This window comes from Mauremys reevesii, linkage group 10, assembly GCF_016161935.1.
Source record: "Mauremys reevesii isolate NIE-2019 linkage group 10, ASM1616193v1, whole genome shotgun sequence".
NCBI lineage: Eukaryota > Metazoa > Chordata > Testudines > Geoemydidae > Mauremys > Mauremys reevesii.
This window is the reverse complement of record NC_052632.1, coordinates 80,775,579-80,779,879: the sequence shown is the minus strand read 5'-3', so window position 1 is coordinate 80,779,879 and position 4,301 is coordinate 80,775,579. Positions and strand designations below refer to the sequence as shown.

The 4,301-nt window shown below is 43.9% G+C and overlaps 1 long non-coding RNA gene across 1 annotated transcript; it reads right to left on the bottom strand.

Moving 5' to 3' along the window:
- Positions 1–2,416: 2,416 nt before the first annotated feature.
- LOC120373283 lies at positions 2,417–3,389 on the bottom strand. The gene is made up of 3 exons (XR_005585474.1): positions 3,340–3,389; positions 2,719–2,909; positions 2,417–2,438 (listed from the first exon to the last, which is right to left on the bottom strand). It is a non-coding gene; the product is annotated as an uncharacterized LOC120373283 (long non-coding RNA).
- Between the last annotated feature and the right edge of the window lie 912 nt (positions 3,390–4,301).

Here is a 4,301-nt window from a genome sequence, read left to right as displayed (position 1 = left end):
TCCTAGCAATGATGCTCAGTGAAGCACTGGAGTTGAGCAGGCGTATTGCAGTAGAACGTCTGGCAAAGCAGAGGAGCTGGTCTGGAAGGCTTTGAGCAAAGTGAAATGAAAAACATGTTAGTAGGGTAGGTGGATGGGTGAGACAGAGAGAGTGTCTGCAATTGGCTATTATTTATACAGCTGGTCAATATTTCTCATTTGAAACTTTTTTTCCTATTAAAATGGACTTTTTAAAAAAAATGAAAATGTTCATATAGAATCTTTCTGGTTTCTTTTCAAAATTTTCTAATTTTTCAATCAAAAAACCCCAATTTGAATTTTTTTCAGTTTTAAGGTTTCATTTTTGTTTGCTCATTTTTTTGTTTTTCCTCTTTCTTCCCCACCATCCTTCTTCAGAGGAGGGGGGGAAAAAAGGGGAAGGGGGACAAAAAACTGAAAAACGAGAAAAAAAATAAAAAATCAAAAACATTAAAAAAAAATTCACAAAAAAATCAATAAAACAAAAGATTTGTGTGGTGTTTTTTTTTTTCATGAAACTTGCCATTTTTCACCCCACTCTCATAAATATAATAAGCGTGTGTATAAATTTAAATGAACAATAGATGCTCTTCTATAAACGTTTGCACAGTACATGGAAGCAAACTCACCATCTTAATTCCTTTCCTGCAAATTTTCTTTGTTTTTAGTGCTAATAAATATTTCTTACTCACTTGACAAGACTGAAGTTTGAATTCTTGGCAAACAGCGCTGTGGCATACAGCTCTGCTACGTCCTTATGGATTCTTGTGTGGCTGATGAGTCTCAGATTGTCTGGGTTTACGGCTAGATCCTGGAGCTAGGAAAAGGTGAATGTGTAGTGTCAGTCCACACTCAGCGTGATTTTCAGAGATGCTGAGCATCTGCTGCTTCTGTAGACTTCAGCAGGAACTGACGGCACTCAGCAACTCTGAGATTAAGCCAATAATTTTTTTAAAGCCCGCTAGTGTAGGTCTAACTACAGTACTTCTTAGCACAGGAAACACCTGTTGGAGTATGCTACCCAGAATACTTCTCAGGAAGTTGGGCTGGGTCTCTGCTTGGAGTGGGAGAAGTAAAGCGTGTGGATTGTTGGCAGCAAAGATCTTTGTCTTTTCCCTACAGGAACCCGCAAAGCTAAATCTCACATGTGCACAGGTGGATTCAAGGCAGATACAGACTGTGTCACTGAGTTCTTTTCGTGGTATATAGTGCAGGGAGCCCCAGTGAGTACATGGGGAGTAAGTCTGGGTAGGATGCTGAGTTTATTTTCAATGCCTGCCAAGGCTCCGTGGATGTACCTGTCCTTGTCAAAAAAAACCTTCCCTCCCACCCAGGGAACTGGAATCCCAGAAGAACCTGGCTCTTGGACTGCACCTTAACTACGTAAGTGGAGACCTTCCCACTTTGAAGGATATCAACTCTCATAAAAGCAACAAAGAGTCCTGTGGCAGCATAAGCGTGCGTCTGATGAAGTGGGTACTCACCCACGAAAGCTCATGCTCCAATACTTCTGTTAGTCTATAAGGTGCCACAGGACTCTTTGCTGCTTTTACAGATCCAGACTAACACGGCTACCCCTCTGATACTTAACTCTTGTAAACTCAACTCTATAGGAGTTGTGCATTCTCCCCATGCTAACAGGTTCTGCTGTTGTCTGAGGTCCAGCTGTGATTGGCAGAGCTGTTTTGGGGCCTGGTAGCTGCCTTGACCATGCCACCAGGTCCCACACCCATTGAATTCAATGGGAGTTTTACCCCTAACTTCAGTTGGAGCTGGATCTAGGCCTAGAATCTCATGCTGTGGTAATGTCCATGTTGGCTTGCATCGCACTATCACGATCACACTGAAGCCCCCAGCCAGCATACTTACAAGTGTTGCGTTGTTGTTGATGAATGTTCTTACATCGTCCGCACTGCTGTAGCGGATGGAACGCCCAAGGTAAGCAGCAAACCAGTTTGCTGTGCGTGGGTCACTGGCATTGTAACATCTGGGCCTAGCACTTGTTGCTGCATAATAAATGACAGTTAAATCATAAACCAGGTGACGCAGCTAGAGATAAAGTTCTGTGGCTATAGATATCTGCGCTGTCATGAGAGTTCTACTGCTGGAAGTTAAAATTTCTTGCAAATACTTATTGCAATTCCACCATTGCAGAATCCAAACTCAAACCCAGCCCAGATTCTGCCTTGAACCTGACCTCTGAATTTCAGCCTAAACCAGATCCAGGGCAGGATTCAAACATTAACTTCTCATGCTATTGGGCACTATCACGTGAGAAGAGAATACAGGCTGTTCTCTAGCAGACCATCTGCTCCTAGGGAAGACACTGAGACTTACCGGTGAGATAGGCTTTGGTGAAATTATAGATCTCTTGCTGGCTGACCTTGAAAGCTGTAACGTTATTGCTCAGTTTGCCCACGCTGTATGGAGAAACGGAAACAAAGGAGTAGTGAAGATTAGACAGCAAAAGCAAACACATCCTAGAAACGGGGAAAGGAACAGGTATGCAGCTAAGCAACAGGATGGCTTCCTCATATAGACCGGGACGCTGGTACTCGAAACAAAGATGGAACAAGGAAATGTTAAGAAATGTTCTGCGACTCTGAGTATTTTGTGTTACAGACCCGTAAATGTCAAGAAATTTGTTCAGAGAAGGATCAGAAATACTTGTGACACCCGTGCTCCGCTGAGGGTGCTTACATCTTGCGGAACGCTGTGCAGCTGGCGTTCCGGGTCCCGCTGAAGTTCAGTATGTTGCCTTGGATAAAACTGAAATATTGCGACAGACGTGCGCTGAGCCACGTGTCCACCACTGTCTCGTTGTCACTCCTCAACACCGCAGGCCACACGCCAGCCAGCACGGCCATCCTGGTTTCATTTGGGAGGGTGTCCTAGAGAGAAGGCAAAGGAAAATGGCAGCAATGTACCCTTCTTTACTTTAGTCTGTGCTAGATTATTCAGATTGCATCTTGGAAGATATTAATGGAGCTCTTGGTCCCACAGTCATTTTTAGTTGTAGATGTAATTTTTTCTCCTTTTTTGTCCTTCCTATATTATAAAACCCAATAAAATACTGTCAATTTCCAAGAACACTCTGCAAGATCCAATATATCCCAAAGGCAAAGAGTTTCCTGATTTTTTAGTACTTGCAGTGTCCAGACACATTTTCAATATCCCTTTGCTGCCTCTGGAACTCACTGAATTCTCTTGATTTGGACCCCTGTTAATTCAAGTCACTGGTGGGTGTTTCCGTGCAAAACCCATTACAATATGGAGGTTCATTTGGACTTATGGAAAGTGAGAAGCAAATATCTGACCTACCACAATGCTCCTCTTGTTAAATAGGTCAATGAAGGCCCCTCTCCTTTTATAGTTCTTCAGAAGAACAGTCAGGAAGTTGTTGTCATTGAGAAAGTCGGAACTGGATAACAAATCAGCCAGTGCAGCTGGGGCCATTGTATTCACAATCTGGGACGAAGAGATAAGGATTAGGCTGGAGAAGGCTGATGGTAGCGACTCTTAGATAACAGGAACTGTTTGCTGTGACTGTTGTATGAGTGATGGGTGCTGGATTGACAACCCTGAAGCCTGTTCATGTACAGAATGGGTATAAACCACAGAGCTGGTAACTTCCCTCTGCTCTCTCCTGCCAATGTGCCCGACGCTGAACTGGAATGGATCACCCCTAGCAATGAAAGTGGAGTTCGGACTCAGTGGCTAGTTAGCCCTTGGCCTCTCTGCCTTGAGAACTCTCCCTTGAGTTCTGATGCATTTGAAGGGCCACAATGAAGTGGTGGTTTTGGTAGTGTGGACTGGACAACTTGTCCACTAGGAACCAGACTCAGATCTATCCATTTAGGGTCCAGCTCTGTAAACGTTACTCATAGGAGAGATCACTTGAATCGCCCCAATGTGAGTACAGGTAGAACTTTCCAAGGCCAGCCTCTTATTTCACCTGTGTGACAACAGGCTGTGTAAAGTGCAATAGAAACTTTCAAGAGACTTAATTAAACATAGGTCAACGATGAACAGAGGAGTGGAATGGGGCAGTTGGCTTAGATACGACTGTGATTGGTCCCCTGTAAATACGAGAGAGCGAGAGAGAGAGACGTGCCACTAGCAATTGGACTAGTAACTGAGAGAAACTCTAAAAGAAGGAGGTACATCAGGAGGCCGAATGCCCCCTCCTGCATTAGGCAAAAAATAAATGTGGAGACCGCGCTCTGAATACGTGTACAAATTCACAGGATTGTTCAGGTGGGCTGTGTGTGTAAACGGGGGTT